Raw genomic sequence first — 16,220 nt, forward strand, 5'->3', positions numbered from 1 at the left:
AGCTGGTGATGAATTTTATGTATCGGCGGATGTGGGTGACTTATTGTTAAAAGGAAGTAAAGGTGATGTTTCAGGCACTGATGTTGTGAAGGATGAAGGTGATTTAGAGATCTCGGAGGGAAGAGTTTGTTTTCTGTTGATGAAAGTGAACCGATGGCTCCTAACGGAAACTTAAATTTTGAGTGGTTGTTGAAGGAAGAATGTGAAAGGTCGCTAGACGCTGTGTTAAAGCGTAAGATGGTGGAGGCGTCTGATAAGGGAGGAAATGTGAAGGAGAAAGGGTTGGATCCGAATTTGGTGGAATTCAGGTGTACTGTGAGTTCTCATGTGGAGGGACGCAATAGCGGCAATTTATACGATGTATTGGCGGAGATTGACGAAGTTATTAGTGATAATTTCAATAACGTATCTACGGATATAATATATATTTTAAGTAATAAATCTTATGAATTATCGGTAATTGCCAACGGAGGTAACTGTGATAATGTTTGTAGTGTTTCGGAGGGAATAAGTGATGATTTGTTTAAGAGAGGTTTAAGTTCTGTGGTTAGTTGTGAGAACGTTGCGGATTAATTCGGAGGAAGCGAACACTATATCTGAGGTTTGCGAGGATTATGAAACGACGGGTCTTAAGGGTGATTTAAATCCTACAGATGAGTTGGAGGTAGATCAGAAAACCATATAAGCACTAGAATGAGATTTTCACTCTGCAGCGGAGTGTGCGCTGATATGAAACTTCCTGGCAGATTAAAGCTGTGTGCCCGACCGAGACTCGAAGTCGGGACCTTTGCCTTTCGCGGGCAAGTGCTCTACCATCTGAGCTACCGAAGCACGACTCACGTCCGGTCCTCACAGCTTTACTTCTGCCAGTATCTCGTCTTCTACCTTCCAAACTTAACAGAAGCTATCCTGCGAACCTTGCAGGCTGTGGGTAAGCCATGTCTCCGCAGTATCCTTTCTTTCAGGAGTGCTAGTCCTGCAAGGTTCGCAGGAGAGCTTCTGTGAAGTTTGGAAGGTAGGAGACGAGATACTGGCAGAAGTAAAGCTGTGAGGATCGGGCGTGAGTCGTGCTTCGGTAGCTCAGATTGTAGAGCACTTGCCCACGAAAGGCAAAGGTCCCGAGTTCGAGTCTCGGTCGGGCACACAGTTTTAATCTGCCACGAAGTTTTATTATAAGCGCTGCCCATTGCGACGCTGGATGCCGCCTGGTAACGTAGCGGGCACGTGACGCGGTAACAAAATTATGTAAGCAAAGTAGATGCGGACGGGGGATTACTCTAGCGGAGGTATGGGCTGCAAGTGGGGAAACCCATTGAAATAAGTGACTTTGACACAGTATTATTACGCAGAGCCTGTGAACGTGTATCTCGGAAACGGCGAAGCTGGTCAAATGTTCACGTTCTACTGTTGTGAGATAGAAGCACAGTAGAAATACGACAAAATGGCTGGTAGTCCACGATCGTTCACAGAACGTGGGTTTTGGTATCTTTTCTGATCTGTATAGTACGTTAAGTGGTGACCTGTGGCATCTCTGCCGAAAGGGCAAAATGCTGATGCACGCACAACTGTTTCGCAGCACACCGTTCAGAGTACTTTGTTGAGGATGGAGCTCCGCAGCAGACCACCCCTACGTGTTCACACGTTGACCCAACGACATAGTCAGGTACGACTGAAGTGGGCGCACGACCATCGTGATTCATTCGTCGATCGATGGAAACGTGTTGGCTCTTCGGGAGACTCACATTTTAGCTACACTAAACCGTTGGATCAAATGGTTCTGAGCACTATGGGACTTAACTTCTAAGGTCATCAGTCCCCTAGAACTTGTTGTTGTTGTTGTGGTCTTCAGTCCTGAGACTGGTTTGATGCAGCTCCCCATGCCACTCTATCTTGTGCAAGCCTCTTCATCTCCCAGTACCTACTGCAGCGTACATCCTTCTGAATCTGCTTAGTGTATTCATCTCTTTGTCTCCCTCTACGATTTTCACCCTCCACGCTGCCCTCCAATACTAAATTGGTGATCCCTCGATGTCTCAGAACATGTCCTACCAACCGATCCCTTCTTCTAGTCAAGTTGTGCCACAGGCTCCTCTTCTCCCCAATTCTATTCAACACCTCCTCATTAGTTATGTGATCTACCCATCTAATCTTCAGCATTCTTCTGTAGCACCACATTTCGAAAGCTTCTATTCTTTTCTTGTCTAAACTATTTATCGGCCACGTTTTACTTCCATACATGGCTACACTCCATACAAATACTTTCAGAAACGACTTCCTGACTTTTAAATCTATACTGGATGTTAACAAATTTTTCTTCTTCAGAAACGCTTTCCTTCCCATTGCCAGTCTACATTTTATATCCTCTCTACTTCGACCATCATCAGTTATTTTGCTCCCCAAACAGCAAAACTCCTTTACTACTTTAAGTGTCTCATTTCCTAATCTAATTCCCTCAGCATCACCCGACTTAATTCGATTACATTCCATTATCCTCGTTTTGCTTTTGTTGATGATCATCTTATACCGTCTTTTCAAGACACTGTCCATTTCGTTCAATTGCTCTTCCAAGTGCTTTGCTGTTCCTGACAGAATTGCAATGTCATCGGCGAACCTCAAAGTTTTTATTTCTTCTCCCTGGATTTTAATACCTACTCCGAACTTTTCTTTTGTTTCCTTTATTGCTTGCTCTATATACAGATTGAATAACCTCGGGGATAGGCTACAACCCTGTCTCACTTCTTTCGCAGCGACTGCTTGCCTTTCATACCCCTCGACTCTTATAACTGCCATCTGGTTTCTGTACAAATTGTAAATAGCCTTTCGCTCCCTGTATTTTACCCCTGCCACCTTCAGAATTTGAAAGAGAGTATTCCAATCAACGTTGTCAAAAGCTTTCTCTAAGTCTACAAATGCTAGAAGCGTAGGTTTGTCCCCTAGGACTTAGAACTACTTAAACCTAACTAACCTAAGGACATCACACACATCCATGCCTGAGGCCGGATTCGAACCTGCGACCGTAGCGGTCGCGCGGTTCCAGACCGTAGCGCCTTGAACCGCTCGGCCACCCCGGACGGCACTAAGCCGTTGGTTCTTTCCACAAACGCCGTCATCGAGGTGAACAGCAGCGTGAAACGTGCAGCGCGCCACGGACGCAGGCTGGTGAGAGTAGTATTACGCCATGGGAGACATCCTCCTGCGCTCGCATGGGACCTGTGGTAGTAATGGAAGACTCGTTGACAGCTGCGAACCATCTGCATCCCTTCATGGTAGATATCTTCCCCGACGGGGATGATATGGTTCAACAGTACTATTGTCCGTGTCCCGGAGCCCGAACGGTGCTACAGTGGTTTGAGGAGCATTTACAGCGAACTCACATTGATGTCTCATCGACCAAATTTGCCTAATGTAAATCCTAAATCACTCGTCTGGTTTGCTATCGGGCACCATGACCACGTACGCAAATCAACGGCCCGTTATTTACTCGAATTAAAAAAAAAATGGCTCTGAGCACTATGAGACTTGCCATCTGAGATCATCAGTCCCCTAGAACGTAGAACTACTTAAATCTAACTAACCTAAGGACATCACACACATCCATGGCCGAGGCAGGATTCGAACCTGCGGCAGTAGCGGTCGCGCGGTTCCAGACTGAAGCGCCTAGAACCGCTCGGCCACAGCGGTCGGCTACATGAATTACGTGACCTGTGCATAGACATTTAATGCCACATACCTCCGCAAACCTACCAACAAACTGTCTAATCCGTGGTTCGCAAAATCAGTTATGTGTTTCGTTCCAAAGAGGGACAAACAAGCTATTAAGTAGGTGGTCATAATGTTGTGGCTCATCAGCGTACAGTTCCACAATTCGAGGTAGACATCAGTATGGTATGAAGTTACATAGTCTTAACAATGGACTGATTCAGACATAATACGTGTTTTACAAGTACAGTATACTGAAAAGAGCAAACAAGACGGATATGAAACTTCCTGACAGATCAAACCTGTGTGCCAGGCCGAGACCCGAACTCGGGACCCTTGCCTTTCGTGCGCAAGTGCTCTACCAACTGAGCTACCCAAACACTATTCACGCCCCCTCCTCACAGCTTTACTTCAGCCAGTACCTCGTCTCCTACCTTCCAAACTTTACAGAAGCTCTCGTGCGAACCTTGCAGAATTAGCACTCCTGAAAGAAAGGATAATGCGGAGATATGGCGTAGCCACAGCCTAGGGGATGTTTCCAGAATGAGATTTTCACTCTTCAGCGGAGTGTGCGCTGATATGAAACTTCCACGCACTTGCCCGCGGAAGGCAAAGGTCCCGAGTTCTAGTCTCGGTGCGGCACACAGTTTTAATCTGCCAGGAAGTTTCATATCAGCGCACACTCCGCTGCAGAGTGAAAATCTCATTCTAAGACGGATATTTTGCACAGGATACACATAGATTGTATGCTACGATGTCCTACTGGTGACACAATAATAAAACATAAATTTTCGTTGATACGCATTTAGGATATTCCCAATCCAATCCATATTAACCACCATATACCTAAATTAATAATAAAATGTTCTTTTGTATGTCCTGCAAAAATTCTTTCAAAAGCTGCAGATAGACAGTTGAGCATGTGTGCAGGTGTATAAGAACCATGTGCACAGAACAGGAAAGCAGTTTAGAGGAACCATATAGGGGTGTTGGAGCCATACTTCAATATTCAGACACATACATATAGAAGGTACATAGCATCATACATTTAGAGACTGAGGATTCTATGTACTACTGAGTAGCACGTGATAATATGCACAGCTTATTCGGGTTTAGTCTTCCCTTTATAGCCTAGAGCATTACATTAGCAGCCCAGGGAGTTATGTATATCTTGTTATTGGCACTGTTGACTAGTGCGTACAGAATTTTATATGTTGCTTGGATGCTAACAAGATTTGGAAGATGCTTGGAAACTGATGAACAATAACCTGACGATTAATTGCAAGGACGTTAATGTGATTCACGTTCCGAGGACATTGTAGGAATATATGGTTTGGATATTTTTCCTCTTCGCAAAAACACACTGGAGGTGCGCTGGGTTGAGCCGATAGAGGCGTTTGTTGAACTCCCAATGATTGTATTTCAGCTTTACTATAACTGTCGAGAAGCGCCTTGACGTTGATGCCTTATTACACCATGGTGCTCCTGGAATTGTGGAATGAATTTCTGCATAGTTTCTGTGTTTGATTTTAGATGTCCGCGACCATTCCTCTTGCTAGTCTAAGGACAACCGCTTTCTGAGCAGGAGTATCACATTTATGGGAGTTTATCATATTTCATAGCTTTATGCAGAGATGCCTGTTTTGCTAGATCACCAGCTTGTTCATTTCCAGCTATTCCAGAGTGGCCTTTCATCCATACCATCACGGTATTGCGACAGTTCCCCTGCGCCCGAAGCACATGAGTATCATATTTACGGGAATTTATCATATTTCATAGTTGTATGCAGAGTTGCCTGTTTTGCTAGATCACCAGCTTATTCGTTTGCAGCTATTCCAGAGTGACCTTTCATCCATACCATAACGATATTGCGACAGTTCCCGTACATCCGAAGCACAACGACGACAATTGCAGCAACAATGTGGTTTGTAATCAGCTACAGGGCTTAACGCTATCAGCGATGATGACTATTGTGTATACTGTGCGAATAGTAGGGCTTCCAAAATGGCAGTCAGTTGGGCTGTCATAGCTGTGAAGTGTGAAACGAGCTTGTATAGGCCTTGTCATTGCTTCTCGGCACCCAGTAAGCACTACCAGTGTGTACAATAATCTCGGACGCTTCTATATACACCATTCACGAATTGTGATAGTGACACAGAAATTCCACTGGCGGCGCGTTAGTTGGGTCCTGGTTTCGAAACGCTGAATTGGTCTGTCATCAGTCTGCAGAGTCGAGTTTTCATACGCCCTTTTATAGCGAGACACGAGTTTTCCGCACCTGGCGCCTTAATGTCTATCTCCACGTGTTCAACCGCAAGTGGTGGAAGTTTCTTATTGACTCATTTCTCGACTATGGTGCCACTACAGTGAGAGGCACCCACATGCCTTGCTCATACTGTGCCATCAAGCAGTCAGGCCTGCAAGATGAGTGGTCTGCCAAGCGAGTGGATTCATTCATATTTATCGAGTAACATGAGCTCTAGTACTCACAATTAAGCTACAAATTTTTCTCCTGTTTGAATATTATGCAACGGAAACGGATAACGCACATCTGACTATTAGGAATTTACACAACTCTGACTGTTCACTATGCACTGGCAATACCACATTTTCTTTCTTACCCAACGGCTTTGATCAACACGTGGCCATCGCACTGAATATGAATGGCGCACACATTATAAATTCTGGGTATCATGACAACACACTATTCGAAGGAAAAGGCCACCAATCTTTTTCTTCTCACTATCTTTTTTATTCCGATAAATTCTATAACCTAAACACACCATTACGTTTTCTACAACAATTGCACATGAGAAACTCCGCCCAGTGGGCATGGCTTTACATTGGTGATTCTCTATCTTATGGTCTCGTAATTATCTAACACTACAGTACACTTTCTGGATAGGATGGTGGATCTTTTGCTACATCTCACACTACGACTCTCACACCCATCATCACGAAAATTTCCTCCAGACCGAGCGGTACAAAAGGAACATGCATAACGAACTACCTCAGAACCTATCTTGCTACTCTCCCATGCAAACCACACATACTTAAAGTACATGAAACACACCACCCTGGCAACATGGAATACAACACAAGGAATAGGCACAACGTTATAATCACATCACTTTCAGCTTTCCCACTTCAATTAGTATTCATCCCAGTTTCACACGACACTGCCCCACTTCGTAGCTATTCTTTCCTACTATGAACTCTGGAGGATATAAGCACGTCTTCCTGTGCAATGCAAGCCAAGTGGCGTTGCTGGATAGACGGCTGACTCACCTTGCTTCTCTCTCAGAGTATTAGAGTTTAAATCCAGCGTCACATGGAAACATAACACGCAAAGTAATATTAAGAACATATTCATCACACACGCGAGTCCTCAACTGATACCATGGACGAGTACTTCACTTTATCCTTTGTCTCATACACAGATTGAGACTCACACAGTACTCACCACGTGGAAGTACTCGTCTCTAATTTCAAGTGCTGCACACGCCATTTCTTAAATATTTCCAACTTATAGTACACACGCTAGTAATTAAGCTGAACTTTAGCACTCGGATGTATTTGAACTTAGTACTAGCACTCGCAAGTATTTCAGCTTATTGCTACACGTGGTTTCATTGTGACCGTTGGTCACTTCCGAAGATTACTACGATCCCCTTAATATTAGGTGCCTGACATTTAATTCTCCCCACGAAAGTTCCTGAAATAGAGAAATTATTATTCCAAACTACTCTTATGGCTTCCACATGCATTCCATTCCCTCCACTCTTTTGTCTTTACGGAGCACACCTAAGACAGGTCTTACCAATACAAGATCCAGCGCCAGAGTGCTGAAAATAGGGACGTTCTTCAGGTCAGCTCGCAACTCCGTCAAGGTGGGGGAGCACGTTGCTACCGTATTGGTCAGCCACATTTCAGGCGCTCAAAGCTCAGGTAAATTTCATCTCGTTGGTTCCACCGAAGGTGACCAAAGGACCGGTTCAAAGATGATCATATATTCACATTCACTATCTGCGGTTAGCAGACGACCATACATTTATTAATTTCGCAGATCTCACCAAATTTGGATATAGGGATTTATTTTGTGGGAGTGCAAATGTGATCAACTAAATAAATAAATTGTCCTTCTTTCCTACACTGGTATCCGGTTTCGGTGTATTAAGTGAAATTGAGTTGTTCTGACAAGAATAATGAAGAATGTTGTACCTATTTTCAATGCCGGGCGGTACTGTACCCTTTCAACACTACTAGCTGTCAAATTGATTTCTTTCCCCACATTGTAAGGACACTTTGCCGTGCACTTCACAGTGATTTGCGGAGTATGGATGTGGATGGATGCGGATGACGAGCTCAAAAAAGAAGAATCGCTTCTGTAGGCTAATCTGCCATTAAATTCTACCCGTACGGTACGGACACTGCTGACTGGCAATCGAGGAAGCGAGCTAAGTTACCGGCAAAAACAGCCGAGGCGCCGCACGTAACACAGAGCTGGGGATGCTTTGTGCGGTCATCTCGCCGTGAGACAGCTGTCTCTCCGCAATCCATTGTCCGAGCGCGGCGCCACAAAAAGCGCCGGCGTGTTTGATTGCGAGAATTGCCTGGCTTCTATTAGGAGAGCTCGGGCCCCCAGGCACCCACCGCGGCCGTTCCTTTTGCCTTATTACGTGTCACGTGCCGTTTAACTGATGGCCATGTTTACACGGTACCGAGGCTCCCATTGTCCGCCGCAGGCGTGATTGGCGAACAATTAGGGCTTTTTCTTGCTGCAGGATGACGCGGCGTTGCTCGCAGCGGTGGTGGCGCGCGAGCCGGCTGACGGAGAACGCTATCGCCTATGTAGCTCCTCGCCTCGCAACAGCTGTTTTTGCAACAGTCCGAGGCGGAGTTGTCAGCAAATGGAATTTCCTCAAAAGGATAAGCAACGACGGGAAATTAGTGGGTAGGCTCTGTAGATGTACGGGTTATGAGAGACGGATCGTATACTGTGGCACATTAATGGTCAGCGCCATAATGGTCCGGCCATAAGTGTGGGTTCTTTAATTGCTATGGGAGACGGCTCCTAGCAACTGCAACATGTGAAATATTAGTTTACTTTATTGTATGAATGACAATAAGATTTTCTTAACTTGATACAATTGTTAGCAACAGCAGTGCTTGATAGCTTAAAACTGTCTCTGACTATTAAAGCATCCCTTGACGCCTGCCGGGGTGGCCGAGCGGTTCTAGGCGCTGCAGTCTGGAACCGAGCGACCGCTACGGTGGCAGGTTCGAATCCTGCCTCGGGCATGGATGTGTGTGATGTCCTTAGGTTACGTAGGTTTAAGTAGTTCCAAGTTCTAGGGGACTGATGACCTCGGAAGTTAAGTCCCATAGTGCTCAGAGCCATTTGAACCATCCCTTGATGCATACAATCACAAACTCTTCTCTTGAAGTAAACTTTCTTGTGAGACTTAAAATAACTTTTTAGTCCTACCAGATAATGATGACTGCTTCAGCTGAGGTCACGATCTGGAGCAGAGCGCTTCCATTCCCAGCTCTATATTAACCTCCGTGTGAGGGCGATGTGGTGCTGAGAGGGGCGTGGTCTTGAGGAGCACCTCCCATTAATCGTTACGGATGGCAACGAGACCACACTAACGTCCGTGTATCCATGTGTGTTATTGCCTTTGCTGTGGCACTGCAGTCTCTGGACGACACAACAAAACAAGCCCTATTCTACTTCTTTGTCCATATTGCCTGAAGACTGTGCACCCTTTTCATTTCGTGATCGGTTCAGTATTTCAAAAGAATGGTTCAAATGGCTCTGAGCACTGTGGGACTTAAAATTCGAGGTCATCAGTCCCATAGGACTTAGAAATACTTAAAGCTAACTAACCTAAGGACATAACACACACACACACACACACAGACACACATGCCAGAGCAGGATTCGAACCTGCGACCGTAGCAGTCGCTCGGTTCCGAACTGAAGCGCCTAGAACCACTCGGCCACCGTGGCCGCTGGTTCACTATTTCGAAATGAGGTTTTCAGCAAATGGTAGTACACAAAAGCAGGTAAAGTCTGTATTTGCAAGCTCATGACCTGGCTGTTAGCTCGATTATAGGAAGACTGCAGCTTTTCTTCGTAGTGGCGCTAGGAAGGGGGTGGGGGTGGGGGTGGAAGGGGGGGAGTTGACGGGGGCAACATCCCAGCCGCCTTCTACTCGCAGTAGACACCCCTGGTACTCATTTGATAGCAGGCTGAATGAACCTGGAGCCACTCTGGAGGGTTTGGAACCAGTCACGATTCGTTCCTAGAAAATTAAGACGTAACAGGTATAAGTGCAAATATTTCTTTTATTTATTTATTTATTTTATTTATTTATTTATTTATTTATTTATTGGTTATTGAGGAAGCTGTGCTCAACACATTTCATCAATATTTAAGTCATTTTCAGACAAATAATTGTAGCTATTACAAGTCTTGTCTATTTAGGTTAATACCGTCAGATACATGGGGAAAGAGCAAGCCATTAATAGTTATTTTTCCCAGGGCAGCAGGTCAGGTGTTGTGTTGACGGAGAACGGTGAGACTATACTGACAAGCGCGGGGCACCTGGTGAGTTTGTGACATGTTTCCGGGAAGACTGTTCGACGCTTAATTATGAATCTTACCTATTTCGTGTACACCGAATCAATCCTTTGGTCCTTTAAAGCTGCCAGCATGTTGCTACTGTCTTCACAGTATAGCCGTGTTTTTATTAACTGCGCTAGAAGTTATTTCTAAATCGAAATATTCGCTAAAGAAGCAAGTTTCTGTTCTGAAATTGCATTCCTCGGTTATATTTATATACGCTTCAGGAAAGATAAGCTTCCTTCCACAGATGCTGTAGTAGAAGAGATGCACAGAATAAGGAAGAGCAGTTCATAAGCTTCCGTGAAACCGTCCTTATCCTCAAGAAGCATTTCTAACATCCTTCTAGTAGAAATCTTTATGTACCTCTCATCGACATACCAAACAAAGAGTTCGTATCTTGGAGAACACAGGTCCGAAGAAATTTACAAGCCCTGAAGTGCACTAGAAGCATAACGGTGTAGTATTCCTGAAACTTTTTAGTGTCGGCGAGACAAACAAACCGACTTTTTTCACAATCGTGAAGTCTCTCATCCATTTCCATCAATACATGATCCTAAATTTTGTAATACAAGACTCGATGTATTTGAATGCATTCATCCTAAGAGAAGGAGCTGGTCTCTCGTGAGAGGCCGTCAGTTTTCTGTCCTTTTCAAAGATAACAGGTAAATACCGTTCGTTAGTTATATGATAAGCAGCACTAAACACACTACAGATGGAAGCGTGCTCCACGCACCCCACACCCATTGCTTCAGAGTCTACAATCTAGAATGGAGGTAAAATAAAATTGGCACCTACCACATCGCATGCCCCACCACAGGAGAACTCGAGCAGGTGGCACCACGGTTGCTATAGCAACCATACAGCTATGTTCGGCATGTGGCACGCGAGAAACTGTAGGCCTGCTCCACTTCGCCTGGTCAGAATCGCGCACTTGCTGCTACAAGAGAGATCCGCGCAGTACTAAACAGCGAAAGATGTTTGGAGTAACACCCAGCACAAATGCTAACCTAAATTAATTTTTTGATAGTGTGCCACTTCACCTACCACCGCTGAATAGCCGTCCCTGATTGGAATGATGGAAATTCTGCATCATCCGATATCCGGCTTTGACCAAGGACGTCCCAGGCCAAAGTCCAACGCTCTACCCGCTAGACCAGCACGCTTACGTCAGGTATCTCCTCTTAATGCTGCTACCACTCTCCCCCCCATTCCCCCCCCCTCCCCTCTCAACGATGTTGGAAACAATGAGACTGTGTGAAGTTCTAGTGGGACGCCATATCCTTCACTCCCACGAATGAACAACCTGCAGCTTTCTGCAGAACTACTTTTCAAAACTTTCCGTAACTTTCCCGTTAAGTTCAGCTTCTGTTACCACACATACAGGGTTATTACAAATGATTGAAGCGATTTAACAGCTCTGCAATAACTTTATTATTTGAGATATTTTCACAATGCTTTGCACACAAATACAAAAGCTCAAAAAGTTATTTTAGGCATTCACAAATGTTCGATATGTGCCCCTTTAGTGATTCGGCAGACATCAAGCCGATAATCAAGTTCCTCCCACACTCGGCGCAGCATGTCCCCATCAATGAGTTCGAAAGCACTGTTGATGCGAGCTCGCAGTTCTGGCACGTTTCTTGGTAGAGGAGGTTTAAACACTGAATCTTTCACATCACTATGCGTGAAACTTGCCCGCACGCGTTTAACCGTTTCTTCACTCACTGCAGGCCGACCCGTTGATTTCCCCTTACAGAGGCATCCAGAAGCTTTAAACTGCGCATAACATCGCCGAATGGAGTTAGCAGTTGGTGGATCTTTGTTGAACTTCGTCCTGAAGTGTCGTTGCCCTGTTATGACTGACTGATGAGAGTGTATTTCAAGCACGACATACGCTTCCTCGGCTCCTGTCGCCGTTTTGTCTCACTGCGCTCTCGAGCGCTCTGGCGGCAGAAACCTGAAGTGCGGCTTCAGCCGAACAAAACTTTATGAGTTTTTCTACGTATCTGTAGTGTATCTGCAATGTCAATCAATGAAGCTACAGTGAATTTATGAAATCGCTTCTATCATTTGTAATAGCCCTGTATATATTACTATGGATCAGCCGTTCGAAATGTCAGCCACTGTGGAGTATACAGTTTTATCGCTGCTGAGATGCAAGTGAGTAAACAGTATAGCAAGTCACAATTTTTTATAATTTTTTTTGGGTGGGGAGGGGAGGGGGAGGCGAGGGGGAGTTGTTTGCCTTTTCACCGTTTTGATAGGACCAGGCCTCCACGAAATCCTCCCTTGTGCTGATTTTTCCGGTTGTTGTAACCTCGTATGACGGCGATGTTCCACACACCTGTGATGAACTGTGCGAATCGAACGGCCAATTTCCACATTGACACGGAATTTTTCTGTCTGCGTTTAATGCCCTAAATGTAATGTAAAACACTATTTCAATCTAACGTAAGACTAATTTATGTTTCCTTCCCTCTCATACAAAAAACGCCATACTCTTTGTATGATTGCATTGTAGGATCTTTGATACTCATGTACTTTGCAGACTGTGTATTCGTTTTCGTATGTTATAAACGAAAACAAGTGGCGCACATTGAAAATTCGTTTTATGACCGAACAAAAATGGTTTAGAGTGCGGTGCAACGTTTCTGACTGTGAAAATACAAATATCCCGGAGAGAGTATTTCATTCCAAAGAAGCTGCTAATACAAAGGCGCCTAATGGATGTTTCACGTAAGTTGCATTACAACAAATATGTAGCACAACCATTTTGGTTACACGTTTGTAAATTATTGTTTATCCTTGGGCAACTCACAGAAAACCAGTGTACTGACGAAGGCATGAAAAAACCGTCTGATATATGAATTGTAAAATATTCGGAAACAGTATAGGTACCTTTTGAATAAAGTAATCTGAAGCCAGTTTGTAGATGTCTGTTGAACACCGTCAACAATTTATGTTGTATTGCTTAGTAATTGCCCCTCGTACGTCTCCCGACTCATAGATTGCCACTTTCAAACGTATGTTATGTAAGCCTTCCCGCTTTATTTGATCTCAGGTGTTCCAAATCTCTGTTAAACTCCGACTAACACTGGATTTCCTGTGCCTTCCGTATCGACTCCAATTTCTTTTTCTATCATACAGTTCCTCCTGCTGGTAGACGCTTTCACTGTACTCTTCCCACCTATCCACTCACTCCTCTGCTCTGGACAGTGGAACTCCCATTGCTCTCTTACCGTTGACACCCTTACTTTTATTTTCACCGAAGGTTGAATTTTCCCCCTGTACACGATGAATCAATTCTTACGACAACCAATCCTTTTTGTTTTTTTTTGTTCACATTTGCTTGCAGCCGTATCCCATTGGCTTCGCAGCACATACCTATTCTCAGATTTCTAACTGATTTATATTCCTGTATACCCAACCTTCCCTAAACAGTTTTGTACTTATTTCTTCCGTCGGTGAACTGAAATGTTTCATCTGATCCCTGAAGTCTCTTCGCAGTTACTTCCTGAGGTTTGCCTGTCTAACTTCTGTGAACCACTAAATTATGCAAACACGACGTTTGTGGCTTTCCCTGTATTCTAGGCTAATACTTGGTGACCCACTGAAACGTGGCGTTTGTGGCTTCCCTGTTTTGTATCCATGGAATCTGAGTGAGCATTTCCCAGATGTCACAGGGGAACAACATATTTCTGCGATGTGAGCGGTTTGACGTAACTGGTAGACGTCACTCTGCGAACGGCCAACATAGCATAAAAAACTTGGCCACGTGCGGGTAGGACTCGCGCTCCAAGGGTCCCGTTCAAACTTTGCATACAGACAGTTCATCCATTCCGGGAACCCAGAACCTCGACGATTTTTGCCTCCATTCGACAGTGATAATGTAAACAAGACTGGAGAAAAATCAAGTCACATTTATAGCAGTTGTCAACATGGGAAAAGCGTTCGACAATGTAAAATGGTGCAAGGTGTTCGAAAGCCTGAGAAAAATAGGGGTAAGGTGTAGGGAAAGGGGAGTAATATACACTGAAGCGCCGAAGAAACTGGTATAGGCACGCGTATTCAAATACAGAGATATGTAGGCAGAATACTGTGCACCGGTAGCAACGCCTGTATAAGATAACAAGCGTGTGTCGCAGTTGTTAGATCGGTTACTGCTCCTACAATGGCATGTTATTAAGATTTAAGTGAGTTTGAAGGTGGTGTTCTAGTCGGCGCGCGAAGGATGGGACACAGCAGTAAGGATTTTCCAGTCCGGCCATTTCACGATGTACCGTGAATATCAGTAATTCGGTAAAGCATCAAGTCTCCGACATCGCTGCGGCTGGAAAAAGATGCTGCAGGAACGGGACCAATGACGACTGAAGAGAATCGTTCAACGTGACGCAAGTGCAATCACTCCGTAAATTGCTGCAGATTTCAGTGCTGGGCCATCGACAAGTGTCAGCGTGCAAACCATTCAACGAAACATCATCGATATGTTTCTCGATTCAAAAAACGTTACCGACAGCCGTATCTTTTGGGTTATTTTATATATCAAATCCTACCAGTTTCGACAACTCTATATTGCCATCTTCAGCATTTGATATATAAAATAAAATAACCCAAAAGATACGGCTGTTGGTAAAGTTTTTTGAATGGAGAAATACTTATTAGCCGATGTCCCCTGGACATAATGGACCGACAGAGATAATCGATACAAGTTTTCGGAGCCGAAGAACCACTCCCGTACCCTTGATGATTGCACGACACAAAGCTTACGCTTTGCATGGGGCCATAAACACCGAAATTGGACTGTTGATGACCGGAAACATGTTGCCTGGTCGGACAAGTCTCGTTTCAAATTGTATCGAGCGGATGGACGAGTACAGGTGTGGAGACAACCTCATGAATCCATGTACCCTGCATGTCAGCAGGGGACTCTTTAAGTTGTTGGAAGCTCTGTAATGGTGCGGGGTTTGTGCATCTAGATTGATATGCGACCCCTGAGACCTCTATATACGACTCTGATAGGTGATACGTACGTAAGCATCCTGTCTGATCACCTGTATCCATTCGTGTCCGTTGTGCATTCCGACGGACCAGGGCAATTCCAGCAGGACAATGCGACACCCCAAATGTCCATAATTGCTACAGAGTGGCTCCAGGAACACCCTTCTGAGTTTAAACACTTCGGCTGGCCACGAAACGCCCCAGACATGAATGTTATTGAGCATATCTGGGATGCCTTGGAATGTGCTGTTCAGAAGAGGTCACCACCGCCTCGTACTGTTCCGGATTTGTGGACAGCCCTGCAGGATTCATGGTGTCGATTCCCTCCAGCACTTCTTCACACTTTAGTTGAGTCCATGCCACGTCGTGCTGCTCGTCTCGTGGGGGCCCTCCACGATAGTAGGCAGGTGTAACAGTTTCTTCGGCTCTTCAGTGTATTTGTGTACATTCAGCGGTATTTGTGGATACTGTCTGCGATATATGAGGTGCATTCAAGTTCTAAGGCCTCCGATTTTTTTTCTCCGGACTGGAAAGAGATAGAAACATGCGCATTGTTTTAAATTGAGGCCGCGTTCATTGTCAGTACGTCCCAGAGATGGCAGCACCGTACGGCAGATGGAATTTTACCGACAGCTGCGAGAATGAGAACTGTTTTAAATACTTAAAATTGCGACGTTTTCCTTACTTGAACAGCGTGCAATAATTCGTTTTCTGAATTTCCGTGGAGTGAAAACTATTGAAATTAATCGACAGTTGAAGGAGACATGTGGTGATGGAGTTATGGATGTGTCGAAAGTGCGTTCGTGGGTGCGACAGTTTAATGAAGGCAGAACATCGTGTGACAAGAAACCGAAACAACCTCGGGCTCGCACAAGCCGGTCTAACGACATGT

The sequence above is a fragment of the Schistocerca cancellata genome, chromosome 10 (genome assembly GCF_023864275.1).
Source record: "Schistocerca cancellata isolate TAMUIC-IGC-003103 chromosome 10, iqSchCanc2.1, whole genome shotgun sequence".
In the NCBI taxonomy this organism is placed as follows: domain Eukaryota; kingdom Metazoa; phylum Arthropoda; class Insecta; order Orthoptera; family Acrididae; genus Schistocerca; species Schistocerca cancellata.